This window comes from Podarcis bocagei (assembly GCF_964188305.1).
Source record: "Podarcis bocagei genome assembly, chromosome: 2".
Classification (NCBI taxonomy): Eukaryota; Metazoa; Chordata; class Lepidosauria; order Squamata; family Lacertidae; genus Podarcis; species Podarcis bocagei.
In genome coordinates, this window is record NC_138126.1 from 28,246,865 (window position 1) to 28,262,735 (window position 15,871).

The 15,871-nt window shown below is 43.7% G+C and overlaps 1 protein-coding gene across 6 annotated transcripts in view; it reads right to left on the reverse strand.

The window, feature by feature from the left end:
* Positions 1-15,871, reverse strand: part of FHIT (fragile histidine triad diadenosine triphosphatase) — a 1,070,670-nt gene that overhangs the window by 886,780 nt on the left and 168,019 nt on the right. For 3 of the 6 annotated variants that reach the window (XM_081184398.1, XM_081184391.1, XM_081184392.1), the window contains one exon: positions 13,945-13,978. The exons of the other annotated variants lie outside the window; for them this stretch is intronic. The gene's annotated coding sequence lies outside the window, so the exon portion shown is untranslated. The remainder of the gene's footprint in view (positions 1-13,944; positions 13,979-15,871) is intronic. 6 annotated transcript variants of the gene reach the window in all.

Sequence of the window (15,871 nt, forward strand, 5' to 3'; positions counted from 1 at the left end):
CCTGAGGGCCGTAGTTTGCCGACCCCGATCAAGGAGATCCCATGGAGCCCGGACAGCCCCGTGGTTTTCCACGGATCTGAGGGCAATGAAACAATCGTTGAGACGGCTAGAGCGCCGGTGGCGGATAACTCATTCCGAATCTGACCGGACACAGGTTAGAGCTCAACGTTGAGCCTACCAAGTGGCGATAGCGACGGCGAAGAAGAATTTCTTCACCGCCTCTATTGCATCTGCAGAAAACAGCAGCAGGAGACTTTTTCAGGTGGTTCACAATTTAGCGGAACCACCTGCAACATCGGGGCCCAGTACGGGCCACATGTTCTCCTGCAATGATTTTGCAAAGTTTTTTGCAGATAAAATCGCCCAGATTCGGGAAGAAGTAGACTCCACCGTGGGAGCAGGGCCGGGGCGGGAGAGTGCTAGAGTTCTGTCTAGTCAAGTTGAGTGGGATCAATTTCAATATGTTACCTCCGAGGATGTGGACAGGCTGCTTGGACGAGTGAAACCAACCACCTGTCTCCTGGATCCTTGCCCATCCTGGCTTATAAAAGCTAGCCGGGAAGGACTGGGCGATGGGCTTCGTGGGGTGGTGAATGCTTCCCTCCGTGAGGGAGCCTTCCCAGACCCGCTGAAAGAGGCGGTTATTAAACCGCTTCTTAAAAAACCATCTTTAGATGCGGCCACGATGGCCAACTATCGCCCAGTCTCAAATCTTCCATTCCTGGGCAAGGTGATTGAGCGAGTGGTTGCTGAACAACTCCAGGCACGCCTGGAAGAAGCGGACCATTTGGATCCCTTCCAGTCAGGCCTCATCATGGGACTGAAACTGCCTTGGTCGCACTGGTTGATGATCTCCGGCGGGCTAGGGACAAAGGTGAGAGCTGTTTCCTAGTTCTGCTGGATCTCTCAGCGGCGTTTGATACCATCGACCATAGCATCCTTCTGGACCGTCTTGAGGGGCTGGGAGCTGGGGGCACTGTTATACAGTGGTTCGCTCCTTCCTCCTGGGCCGTGTTCAGAAAGTGGTGGTGGGGGATGAGTGTTCAGACCCTTGGGCCCTCACTTGTGGGGTGCCTCAGGGTTCTGTCCTCTCCCCCATGCTTTTTAACATCTATATGAAGCCGCTGGGAGAGATCATCAGGAGGTTTGGGCTGGGTGTTCATCAGTATGCGGATGACACCCAGCTCTACCTCTCTTTTAAATCAGAACCAGTGAAGGCGGTGAAGGTCCTGTGTGAGTGTCTGGAGGCGGTTGGAGGATGGATGGCGGCTAACAGATTGAGGTTGAATCCTGACAAGACAGAAGTACTGTTTTTGGGGGACAGGAGGCGGACAGGTGTGGAGGATTCCCTGGTCCTGAATGGGCTAACTGTGCCCCTGAAGGACCAGGTGCGCAGCCTGGGAGTCATTTTGGACTCACAGCTGTCCATGGAGGCACAGGTCAAATCTGTGTCCAGGGCAGCTGTTTACCAGCTCCATCTGGTACGTAGGCTGAGACCCTATCTGCCTGCGGACTGTCTCGCCAGAGTGGTGCATGCTCTGGTTATCTCCCGCTTGGACTACTGCAATGCGCTCTACGTGGGGCTACCTTTGAAGGTGACGCGGAAACTACAACTAATCCAGAATGCGGCAGCTAGACTGGTGACTGGGAGCGGCCGCCGAGACCATATAACACCGGTCTTGAAAGACCTGCATTGGCTCCCAGTACGTTTCCGAGCACAATTCAAAGTGTTGGTGCTGACCTTTAAAGCCCTAAACGGCCTCGGTCCAGTATACCTGAAGGAGCGTCTCCACCCCCATCAGTCTGCCCGGACGCTGAGGTCCAGCGCCGAGGGCCTTCTGGCGGTTCCCTCACTGCGAGAAGCAAAGCTACAGGGAACCAGGCAGAGGGCCTTCTCGGTAGTGGCGCCCGCCCTGTGGAACGCCCTTCCAGCAGATGTCAAAGCGATAAACAACTACCTGACATTCAGGAGACATCTTAAGGCAGCCCTGTTCAGGGAAGTTTTTAACGTGTGACATTTTACTGTATTTTTGGTTTTTATGGAAGCCGCCCAGAGTGGCTGGGGAGGCCCAGCCAGATGGGCGGGGTATAAATAATAAATTATTATTATTATTATTATTCACACAGAGTAAGATTTCTCTAATAATGGTGCGTGAGAATGATGCTTTCATGAGAACGTTAGGCAAACATTCTCAGGAATGGGGTGAAAAAACCAGTAATCTGAAATTAAGTTTCCCTTCCAGTGAATATTAGCACCTGTTTCTTATGCCTGATCAATTTCCCCAGCACAGTTCTGAGGTCATCCCATAACAGGGATAATGTCTGAATGGTCAGTGGGTGGGATCCTGTAGCATTTCCCAAGGCTAGGCAGAGATGCATAGGAGTTCTGGATGAGAAGGCTGAACACCTCCCAATCCATGCTTTTCAAATGTTAAAATATTATTTGTCTCCAAGAAAGGGGGGTGGGAATCCCACCTAGAATTAAAAGTAACCCTGTGAATTCAATCACTCTTCCCTTTCGAGAAAATGCCTCCAAGGAGGCCATTTTTCCTGACCTTTGTATGTTTATGCATCGTCATCCATTATGTAAAAATAGAACCTCATAAATTAAAAATGCAGCGTGTCAGAGAAATATTAGTTTTTGAATATTATGCTGTAGACTTGCTATGTGTCTAATTACACTGTAGACACGCTCTGTTTTTCTGAGAAATCATTTCTTCTTTTGTCAAGTTAAGCTATTATCCATTCCAAATCTGATGCCTGGCTGCCAAAGAGTTGGTAGCTTGTATTAAACAATTTCCATTTACTTCACATTAAGTCAGTCACATAAAAAGCTTTGGCTTCCCTCTTTCTGAATACCTTCGTGAAAAGCTAAATGTGTCTTCCCCTCTTCCCTCTCTCCCTCCCCCTGTTGAAAACCGATTTAAGGAGAATCTTGACAGATAACACAATGCCAAGTTTTATCACTTTTGAAACTAGTAATGAAATGTCATTGGAAACGCCTCATTAAAAATGTGAAATATACTTTGCATCTTCCCAGTTGGGAGTCAATAACCACGCTGTGAAAGGCACTTTTGAAGATGTATAATATATCCAGTTTAAGTCACATTTCTGAATAAAACACAGGTGCTGAACAAGCTTGTGGATGGCAACTGTACTTTATCTTTACACCATAGTCAAGAACTGATTTAACTACTCAAGAATTCATCTAATGGCATTAATTTGCTAACTGGATACATTATTTGTGTGAGTAGGGAAAATATTTTTCCTGCACACCCCACTCTTCCAAACACACTTTAAGGTGCATTATTTATTAAAACAGTTCCAAGTCTAGCTTAGAGGCCATTATCCTTCCAGCTACATATTTAAACAAATAAATAGAAGAGTACACAGAAATACAACAGACAACCACAAACTGCTCCCGTCTGCTTTTCTAAGAGTTGCTATGTTAGTACCTTCTGACCTGGGTTACCCTGAAAATATCTTGATGAGTTTTAATACAATGCAATCCCAATAACATGGGCATAGTCAGGGTTTATGTTAGTGGGAGGCAGAACCGAGCCATCTACAATGGGACTGGTCAGTTAGTTATTTTTTAAAATTATTTAGGGGGCAGCTGCCCACACCTAATCATATTGCTACAAGGCTGACCATGGTATTGTATGGATCCTGCACAGAGTTAAGAGGTTTGCTCTCAGCTCCTGAGCAGCAAAGTATGGTAGAGATCGTATCAGCAGAATGGACTGATCCACTTCAGTTTGCAGGGGGAGTGTTATATATGGGATGGATGGATAAATAAATAAATAAATAAATAAATAAATAAATAAATAAATAATGGCCTACATGAAAGCTCCCTGCAAACAGTAAGGTAGCACAACAAGAAATGAGCTGTACTAAAAACAGTTCTCCTTAGCGTGCAATTTTCACTTGCTGATAGTTTGGGGGGGGGGGTTAACATGGGAAAGCATTCTAAAAGCTGGTGTCCCTACCGGCAGTTTGAAATGGTACTGTCCACTTTAACCCCTTCAGGATTCTTGCCAACTCATTTTGCTGCACCTTTAGACCAGGCCTTACATTACCATTGTGGGATGGAAACTGGTTCTTCCAGGGTGAGATAGCAGGATGTGGTGGAAAGTATCTGTTTACTGGGACTACGTGGGTAAATGCAAACGCATGGGGCTTTTGTACGCCACCGCTGCCCAGGCAAGGAAAAGAATGACGGACTTTTTCCAATCTGCAATTCAACTTATTTGAAGCTTGACAACCATATGTCAGGAGTGCTCTGATGGTGTTTCCTGCTTGGCAGGGGGTTGGACTCGATGGCCCTTGTGGTCTACTCTATTCCAACTCTATGATTCTATGATTTATTTCTGTATCAGTTTGCATTCAGAGAGAGAGAGAGAGAGAGAGAGAGAGAGAGAGAGAGAGAGAGAGAGAGAGAATACACAAAGATCTGTATTCATTCTCATGCGCATTTCAGCTAATATACACATTTTTGAAAACAGTTGTGCCTAAGGTACTTTTTCTTTTTTACAGCCCCCCCCCCAATATAATGCATTTTGTGTGTTATTTTCATTGACATCCACTGTTTGTATGCACGCTTCCTCCTAATGTCTGAACACATTTTTGGTTGGCATTGAAAAATTCAGAGGTGCGTGAATTTTGAAAAGCAGTTGTGTTTCAGCCTCATCCCTGTTGGTTGACTGCTGTTATGGGTTGCTTCACCAAGAACTGCAGGATAACATTTTAAGAAAAACAACATCACATTATTCACAATACCTCCAAGGGCACAGAGATTTTGGTACATTTCCTCCATGCTAGGGATTTGACCTCTCACCTCCCTAGCATTTGCAAGGATGAGTTCAACGGTCACCCACATCAGCTGGAGAGAAAGCTTTTCATCAGCAGTTGCATTAACTAATTAATTTGACATTAACTAATTAATCTGCAGACCAGAGAGGGGGAAATGGTACCAGGAAATTATTCGTTTGGAGGTTGAATTAATTAAAACTACTACAGTAGTGACAGGGTTTAAGCTCACATTTCTCACAAGAGCATGGAACAGCTCACAGCTGTAGCAAGGCAAGAGAGACCGTTTCTTCACAGGGAGCAGAATTAATCTGTGTCACTCCTATAAGGACATGAACTTATTCAACGGCGCTGACATTAAAACATGGTCGCAGCTGCAGCAAATCTATACAAGCAAGCAAAATCTGCCATTTGATTTAGTGGGTTTGTACGTGTCCTCCATTTACAGGACACTGACTTAACTTACAAATTTGTATTGGAAATACAGAATAGGTTGATAAATATTCCTGAGGTGGGTAAGTATCATTTCCAACCATATACAGTCATACCTTGGGTTACAGACGCTACAGGTTGTGTTTTTTCGGGTTACGGACCCGCCGAAACCTGGAAGTACTGGAACGGGTTACTTCCGGGTTTTGGTAGTCATGCGCAGAAACGCTAAATTGCACTTTGCACATGTGCAGAAACGCAGAATCGCAACCCGCACATGCACAGACGCGCTGCTGCGGGTTGCGAACGTGCATCCCGCACAGATCACGTTCACAACCCGAACGTCCACTGTAGACATAAAAACCTTTACATGTTGGAATATAGTCCAGCGGCGCCATGTTTATGGGGTGAAGGGGGTTTCAGCTCCCCCAATGTTTTTGGCAGGGGGCACTGCCCCCCCAATATTGATACGGCTGCCACCCCCTTCCGCCACCGGGCACCCTCCACATGTCCCATACTTTGCCCAGCAGCCCAGGAGCCAGGCAGCGGCTGAGACAAACACAGGCAATCATTGCTTCACTTGTCCCAGTTGCAGCCTGGCTCCTGGGCTAAGGCTGGGATGAACAAACGCAGATGTCAGGGACTGGGCAGAAGAGGAATGGTGGAGATCGCCTCCCCATCCTGACACTTCCAGGGAGGAGGAAGAGGAAGACAATAAAAATTTGCAACAGGGGTTTGAGGGAGGTCACAGCTCAGAGGCAGGTGAGGTCAAAAGTTGGGAAATCATGGGAGAGCCAGAACAGCTGGCTGACATGTTGTCATCAGAAAGTATTCCAGACCCACCATCTGCCAGAACCCGGCAAGCCTTAAAAGAGCAAAGAGCTCCAAGACAGAGGGCATGCGGCAGCACCCGTAGAGGACATGATAATGACGAACGAGGAAGTAGGAAAGACGGGGGGGTGGAGATTCACTCGGGACAACGCCATTATCCAAGAGGCTGGTTTCTATAGCCTCTCTCTGTAAAGATTGAAATAAAAAAGGACAGTAAGAAACTTTTCCTTGTCTTTATGTGTCTGTGCTGGTCCCGGGGGGTAGGTTACCGTTATCGTAGTCAAAGATCAGTCCTGAGTCACTAGCCTGGAAACAGTCCACAAGAAGCGAGGCGAGGTCCGAAGCAGGAAGCCGGGCGGGGACAGGAACACTAGAAGGTCAGGTCTGGGTCCGGGTAGGAGCAGGTACTCAACGACGACGTTGCTCCCGCAACCTGGGACCGGGCTGACTGGCCTTTATCTTCTCTGAGGCCAGGGGCGGTCCCGGCCCCCAGGAGACCCGCCTCCCCTGGCCTTAAGGCGAGCACTCCTCCTGGGAGAAACCAGCTCCCTTCGCCTCTCTGCCCTGAGCCTCTGCAGTTCAGGAGAGGCTGAAGGGTTAATGGACCCAGGAGGAGACTCACCTGTAGGCACTGAGTCCTCAATCACCTCCGGAGCCAGAGTGGAATCACCTGGTGCCTGCTCCTGAGGATCCGGCACAGGTGCAGGCGCTTCAGACTCAAGGCCCTGCCCCAGTTCAGCCGGCCCTGGAGGCGGGGACTCCTGTGCAGGCTGGGATTCCTCCGGTTCAGCCTCTGAATCGGAATCCCAGGTCATCACAGTGTCTTTGTTTAGGGAAATTTTTAATGATTTATGTTTTATTGTGTTTTTAATATTCTGTTGGGAGCCGCCCAGAGTAGCTGGGGAAACCCAGCCAGATGGGCGGGGTATAAATAATAAATTTCTTCTTCGTCTTCTTCTTCTTCTTCTTCTTCTTCTTCTTCTTCCTCCTCCTCCTCCTCCTCCTCCTGCTGGGCAACCAGCCAGGAGCTGCTGACAGCAGAGATTGTCCTCCATGTGGCATCACATGACGCGTCACATGACTGTGCCCCTTCAACATAGGGGGCAAGTCTGCATCCCTAATATAGTCAGAGTGCTGTTTAAAGACATAAAAGCGCCACCTAGGCATGCGCACACCAAGATGGCAGTGAGGGGGAGAGGATGTTGTGGGTATCTGGAAACAATAAGCATGATGGTCCTCTCACTGTGTTCCCCTTAGGATTTTTAAAACCTTTCCCCCCTTCAAATCTCTGGATCCCCCTGAGAATGTTGATACTGCTGTCATATTGCTCAGTGGCTATATGGTCATGGGCACTGACCTCCTGTCTTCGCTATTACACAAGGAATGATGATGTTGTCAGGAATTCAGACTTCACTTGAGTAGGACCCTGGCAGAGGCACATGCCCGACTGGCATGTTCCCTCCTCCTGGTCGATCGCTCGGGAGCTTCATAAGATTTCTTCAGCCCGAACATCACAGCGACTGATGCTAACTGGCACCGGCACACTTAGGGATCCACAGAGTTTGCGCACCTTGTGTGACAGACCTCAGCAACTCAGCATTTTGGCTAATCTACTTTATTTACACACACACACGGAGCACTACAACATGGTTCCCTCTCTCAGACAGCAAAGAGAAAGAACAAAGGACAATAGTCCCACTTCACGGAACACAGTAACACAAACATCCTGTCTTCGTCACTTCCCACTCTGTGGAGTCAAAACATATACCGTCATGAGATAGACAACAATCCCATGACTGCAATCATGGAGCAGGAATTCTAACAGATGTATCCACATGTACCGTTGTACAGTAGCTGGTCTCCTGGAACCACAAAAACCAAACCAGCTACACATCACAGAGGCCTATAGCTGAATTAGAATGGGAAATGCCATGGGGAGGACCATGGCACTGATAGCACTCAGGTCAAAGCTATGCCTTACCGTCCTACTATGAGCAAAAGGGAAGGAGACCCCCAAGGTGAGGAATGGATGTTTTAGTTCCATCTGTGTGCACTGAGAACAAATTAGAATGGATCCCAAACGTAACCTAGCTATAAAGTAACAACTCAATACAGGGAAACCTCTGGGGAGAAGGGAATAAACTACTAGAATGCTGAGGAACAGAACTCTAATCATTAGAAAATTATGAACTGACATATAACTATATTCAGGGTCACAGCTAAATTAAAGTATTGATTTAGATCAAGATTTCCCCTCCCCCTCTCCTTGCTAATGCTTCTAATTTTTTAAAAAAAAAAACATCTGTATGTTATAATTTACGGTGAAGATCAATTTTGTTATCAATTGACCCTGCTTAGAAATCTGCACAATCTTAAATTAACTAACTTGAGATGTTTGAAATGGAGAGAAAGTATTCATTCCCCCCTAATATAATCTCATTTTAAATCACATATATATATATATTATGGGTACTACGTATGCCCACCTTAAAAATAACACAGCAAGGAAAGTCCCATGTTATGCCAAATGAGTAATGTCAGACCCGGGTCTGCTTACCTACTAAAATTTATTGAGATCTCTAAAGAAATCAATGACTTAACCAAAAACCAGTAAATAAAGTGTAGTATAATCAAAGCCTGGGGGATTAAGGTAATGAATCTTCAATTATTAAATCTATACCCTTTAATTACAGGTAGCATCTCTCCCTTTTCTCAAGCCATCTCTAAATCTGTCTTAACACCATATTTTTAACATTCCTGGAAGCCTTAGGAACGTAAGATCAAAGGGACATCTCAGATTCTAAGATTTTCTGTTTGCAGCTGCAGCGAGATTGATGCCTTTGTAATTTTACAAGCAGGGCACAAAAGAATCAGCACCAGACCTATATAGATACTGGGGAAGCCTATTAGTAACCTTTATTGCACAGGGTATCTATTCATTTCTACCCTCTTCCCCTCCCCTGCTTGGTTAAACCACTGACTTTTTTTTTGCAATTACAGATGGGTAGCCGTGTTGGTCTGCCATAGTCCAAATAAAAAAAATTCCTTCCTGTAGCACCTTAAAGACCAACTAAGTTAGTTCTTGGTATAAGCTTTCGTGTATCTGAAGAAGTGTGCATGCACACGAAAGCTTATACCAAGAACTAACTTAGTTGGTCTTTAAGGTGCTACAGGAAGGAATTTTTTTTTTTTTTTTTTTTTTTTTTTGCAAATCATCTTTACAGTATTGGTTTCTTTTAATTTACATTCATAGAATCACATTATAACATCTCAGTTCTCCGATGGCTAAAAATGTCTTTCAAAATAATAATAAAGAAAACAAAAACAATTTTTTTTTGCTTAATCGCTTGATTCATTCGTACTCCTTTTATACTTGACTTCCCTCCCCTTCTTACTTGGGTCCTCAGTTTTACTTATTTGAATGCCTCTCTTAACACGTTAAAACTTTTCCTGTTTTCCCACTATATTTTAGTATTTTTTTCTTACAGAAGCTATTCCAAACCAGTCGAAATTTCAATTTCCCCATAACAGTCTTTCAAATATTGTTTGAATATGTTCCAATCTTTTTAAAATTTTTGTTTTGTTTGATTGCCCAGTCAACTTGTCCATCTCCGCGTACTCCATTAATTTGGTCAACCAATCTTTTTTAGTCGGTAAACATTCCCTTTTCTAGTTCTGTGCAATCACAACTCTTGCTGCGGTGGTGGCGTACATGAATACTTTCTTTAAATCTTTTGGAATCTCATTTCCCACAATCCCCAATAGGAATGCTTCTGGTTTGGGGGGGGGGGAATTAAACCACTGACTAATCCTAAAGAGGACCTGTTCTCTTATCATATGGCTGCTAAATTTATTCCAGAGACTTAGGTGATTTAATTTGCATGCAGGATTCTGAAAATCCAAAATCTTAACCATTGTTTGCTTTTTAATTTTGATGCACACCGCTGAGAAACTTCAGTCATTAAGCACCATATAAATAGATTAAATAAATAAATATGCAATAGCTGTGTAGCCTTGCTTTATTCAGCTCAAATGCTCCCTCCTATCTCCTCTCACATTGCTAGGTCAATGTTGGAAGTTATCTCTTTCCGTTTCCTGCTTTGTCTGAACCTCGGATTGTGGTTTAACACTAACTAAGGCCAATTTCAAAGCCAGCCAACTTCAAACAATAGCCATAGTTAGCATAGTTAAACCACATTACCTAATTCAGACAAAATAAGAAGCCACAGTTTGCTAAAAACTGAAAGCAAACCTTCTGAATTCTTTTTGAGATGAAGACAAGGAAAGGGGAGCCCACAATCTTGTGGCTCACTGTGGTTCTTGTAGACCATAGTTTATTGTTGCATGCACATATAACCATTGTCTACTGAGTCATCTTTGTTTGCTTGTTCAAACTCTCAAAGAATTCTTAAAAGTTAGTGAAGCAGGACTTCCATTACTTTTATTATTTAATTTGTTATTTATATAATTCCCATTAAAAAAAAATGAAACATGTAAAACAGTTCTGGAGGCAGCACAGACCCTGCAAACAAATTCTCCTAACGGACTAAGTCTGCTAAAATTGTACGCACATTTGAATAAATGCAATTAACCTTTTATTTTGTTGCCATAAACAGGATGGATGGCTTTCCACCAAGCAGCCAGCCCTCAAGGAACACAATGATTTTGAATAATTGTTTTTTAAAATCCGTACAGCTTCATTCTGCTATATAGAGAATCCCTGGGAGATCATCTCATCACCTCCATGTTCTAAGATGACCTTTAAGATAGACACAGGATAAATACGCCACCTTCGCACCAAATCAAGTGCGAGGGTGTGCAGACAGTAGGACTGTGCAAACGTGCCTCAATCCATTTTGAGATTAATTCACACTTTCATCCAGTATTTTCTGTTCAGCTGCAGTTGGTTTATTTTGCTGCTGCAGATATAAACTTCTTTTTTTACGTATATCATAGCAAACTGACTTCCAATGTTGACGGATATGGTAGATTAATGAGTTTACCATTACCCATCTTCAGGAGGTAGAGGTTGTAAGTCCAATATAGAAATAAATAAAACCCAGGGCATAGTCATGTCGTCAGGCACTATGACAACAGGATGCCGGACTAAATTAAGTTTTGGCTTTATCCAGCAAAGCTCTCCTTATGTTCTTATGGTGATCATTTGCACTTGGTACATAGTTCCCACAACTATTTTCCAGTTATTGTTTCAAAGGTTGTTGTTTTTTGCTTTGATTTTTTAAGTCCGACTAGTGTGGTTAACATATAATTTCACTCTGTCCTATTGAGCCCAAATACTGTATTTTCCCATTAGACCACAATCAATCCAGGCTGCAATTATCTCCATACACAACAGTTGAAGCGTATGGGGTTTCTTTTCCAAGAATTCATTGTTTTGTGATGTTGACACATAGTTGTAATTTCCAGTAAGGCCTGCACTATATCAAAATGGCTTCACTAGCCTGTCCAGCTGTGGTTGATGAAAATTACTGCAGGGCAACAGTGGTATCTGAGAAAAAGCAACAGGAACATCATTATAGTGGCCCATTTAGCAGGGTCAGGGATGCAATATCAGTATAAGTCTCTGAATGTGAAGACTGTCAGTGAATTGGATATCCTAAGGGGAAGTCTGGAAGACCTATGATATGAGCCATTTTGACAAAGCTCTGCAGATCAGAAAATATCAGAGATCAATATTTGATGCTAAATCATCTCTTAGGTGAAGTGATCTACATGCTCACTGACATTTTCTACATACTAATATACCCTCATATCAACTAGATTATTAGTTGAGCATCTAAGCCCTTTCCGACAAGGAGTACAGTGGTACCTTGGGTTACATACGCTTCAACTTACATACGCTTCAGGTTACAGACTCCGCTAACCCAGAAATAGTGATTCAGGTTAAGAACTTTGCTTCAGGATGAAAACAGAAATCGTGCTCCAGCGGCGCGGCAGCAGCAGGAGGCCCCATTAGCTAAAGTGTTGGTTCAGGTTAAGAACAGTTTCAGGTTAAGTATGGACCTCAGGAATGAATTAAGTACTTAACCCGAGGTACCACTGTATAGCATCCTAGGCATTTTGCCCCCCTCATATCTCTACCTGCAGCCATTACATTCACTCTTTTAACATATTTATTTCTTATTTATAAAATGTGTTTGTAAGCCTTCTGCCAAGCCACGCCCTCACAAAACAACATGCATAGAAAGGAAGAGACAAGTTACATTAGGTAGATTGGATAGTGTACAATTGTCAAGAGAAAACTGCTGTGAATCACATAAGGCATTAACACTCTTTAGGAAAGGCAAGAGTAAAGGCTTTCAAGGTGCTCTTAAAAGCCAATATATAAGGCATTTGGAAAGGAGTTCCATAACCATGGGGTCACTAGCAAGAAGGCCCTGTATCTCATGCACACCAACCTTATCAATGAACATGCAAATCAGATGTCCAGAGCAGGCACCTCACCCTGGACTTCTAACCTGTTGTGAGGCAGTAGGTCTGCAATCTGGTAAGAGTGTACCTATTGCTTGGCCCTATTTATCAATAAGCCAAATATTTAAAAATGCCCTAAGTCTCCAGCGATTTCTCTTTCAAAGGAAAGCAAAACCCAGTTGGTGCAGTCCCTGAAATTTTCCCAACATGGAACAATATTAATACACAAACCCACCCCACCACCCAACGCTCACCAATGACATCCCCTCCAGGCAGGAGATGGTGGGGGGAGACCTGCCTACTTAAGCCCATCTTCTGGAAACATCTCCAGTTAGTATCTTCTGTGATAACCAGTCACCTGTACTTGTTACTCAATCAAAGAAATACAGTGGTACCTCAGGTTAAGTACTTAATTCGTTCCGGAGGTCCGTTCTTAACCTGAAACTGTTCTTAACCTGAAGCACCACTTTAGCTTATGGGGCCTCCTGCTGCCGCTGCGCCGCTGCTGCACGATTTCTCATTCTGAAGCAAAGTTCTTAACCTGAGGTAATATTTCTGGGTAAGCAGAGTCTGTAACCTGAAGCGTATGTAACCCGAGGTACCATTGTACTTTGATTGAATCAATGGTTGGCATGGCTTGACATAAGAAGTCTCTACAGAATCCCATCTTACAAACGCAAACTAATAATAATAATAATAATAATAATAATAATAATAATAATAATAATAATTTGTTATTTACACCCTGCCCCAGCCACTCTGGGTGATTCCCAATAGAATATAAAAACACAATAAAACATCAAACATTAAAAACTTCCCTAAACAGGGCTGCATTCAAATGTCTTCTAAAAGTCAGATAGTTGTTTATTTCCTTGACATCTGATGGGAGGGCATTCCACAGGGCAGGCGCCACTACCGAGAAGGCCCTCTGCCTGGTTCCCTGCAACCTCACTTCTTGCAGCGAGGGAACCTGCCAGAAGGTCCTCGGCGCTGGACCTCAGTGTCCAGGCTGAACAATTGGGGTAGAGACACTCCTTCAGGTATACTGGGCCAAGGCAGTTTAGGGCTTTGACTTGTGCTCAGAAACGTACTGGGAGCCAATGATAAGCTTAGAGAGGCCCCAAAGATATCCTCTAGGCTACCCATTCCAACCTACCTAATCTTGTAACAATATTTTTATGTTGGCATCCAAATGTGACCACACTATAGCTGGGATCCAAAGGACCACTTTTCAGCCACCTTCTTCCTCTTTCCCCATAAAGCTGCTCCTGTGGCTTGCAGACCTTTGGGTACAGCATCCCAGTAAGGGCTTAGAAAAGGGGATCGGAAAACTCCCATGCCCAAAAGCACTCGGTGTGCACAAACAAAAGGGTCTTGGCTAGCATGTCCTAAGAATCAGTTCCAAATGTCTGCTGCTACAATCCAAGTAAAATGATTGCTCACCTTATTCATTCCAAGGAGTTAACAGTCCAGGACACTGAAAAGAGAAGAGGGAATCACTAACTCACTCATTCTGCTCAAGAATTAATGCAAGCTAAAAATGCTTTTGTAAGCTTAAAACGAAACCAATTTTATTTTCTTTAAGATCATGCATTCGCCAAACGAAAACATAAATCTGATGTAATAACCTACCACAGAAACTTGACACATTTCCCTGTTACCAGATGCAAAACTGAGGAGATCTAAGAATAAAATGCATGTCTTCAAAGTCTTATAATTTTAAACACTGTTATTTGTCTAGTTCCCATTGAACATACGCCTGCTTAACAGAAGAGGTTTAACTGAAAGCTAAGTTAAACTGTATTGGATACAATAGTGGCAATCATATGTAAAACTCATTCCTTGTTAATCAAACAATTAAGTAATTCGGAATCCAAACATCAAGAACACACACCTTAGGTTTCTACAGGATTGTGTATTGTAAGTAGCCTACACATTTTTTACACTCAACACTTCTACCAATTATAATGTTCAAACACAGCATCACATTTTGAGATGGTATCTATTTTAAAATAAGTGTAATGAAGCCGGGGGAGTTTAAGAAGCTTACTGAACACCCTGGACAAGACAACTCCATTCCACATTAGTTATATTCTCACAAGGAAGGGACACGAGTGGCGCTGTGGTCTAAACCACTGAGCTTCTTGGGCTTGCCGATCGGAAGGTTGGTGGCTCGAATCCGCACAACGGAGTGAGCTCCCATTGCTCGGTCCCAGCTTCTGCCAACCTAGCAGTTCGAAAGCACATAAAAGTGCAAGTAGATAAATAGGGACCGCTGTGGTGGGAAGGTAAACGGCATTTCCGTGCACTATGGCACGATGTCCCATTGCGCCAGAAGTGGTTTAGTCCTGCTGGCCACATGACCTGGAAAGCTGTGGACAAATGCCAGCTCCCTCGGCCTGAAAAGCGAGATGAGCGCCTCACCCCATAGTCGCCTTTGACTGGACTTAACTGTCCAGGGGTCCTTTACCTTTACCTTACTTTCACAAGTGTCAAAGAATTGAAAAGTCAACTGCTCTTTGTCTCCACTACGTTACCCATACTAAGGAAGGGTATTCACCTAATAAGTCCTACTGTGAAATAACAGTCCACTGGGAGAGGAAAGAGGAGACCATTCTGTATAGCAAGCTGAAATGTTTTTGCAGGCAGAAGAGCATGACATTGAGTCCTTCCCCATCCATTTAAAGCACATTCCCCAAGCACCAATGAATCTTGGGATCTGGGAGCTAGGAATTGTAGCTCTGTGAGGGATGAACTACAGTTCCCAGGATTCTTGCAGAGGGAATGGGTTTTAAAGCTATGTTGCGTACACAACGTAAGAAGAATTAAAACAAAAGAACTAGACTTTAAGGCTCTACAGCAGACAGGATTTACAAGCAGTACAAAATAACAGTTTTAACTTAGGTTAGTTTAATGGCAAAGCATCTAATCAACTGTTAAGAAACTTAGCCGACCCTCCTTTGGAGAAAAAAATATTAATTCAGGAGCAGGTAGCTAAAATGGTGGAATCAGTATATTGTTGCTCTATGCAAGGTTTCCCAGACTTGGCTCACCAGCTGTTTTTGAACTACCACAACTCCCATCATTCCAGTTGTCAGGGATGATAGGAACTGTAGTCCAAAAACAGCAGTAAACCTAAATTTGGGAAACTTTGAATAAGCCAACCCTAAAAGAGAGGCAAAAGATAGAAAAACATGACTTGAAACTGGATGCAGAATTCTGCTCAAGTTATTACTGGCTGCAAACTAGAAAAGCAGTCAATGTGAATTATTAGCAATGGGAAAGATGGTACATTAAGTTCTATTCATTTCAAACTTTTTTTTAAAAAAATGACAATTTAATATGGTGACATTTACCCGAGACACAGCTG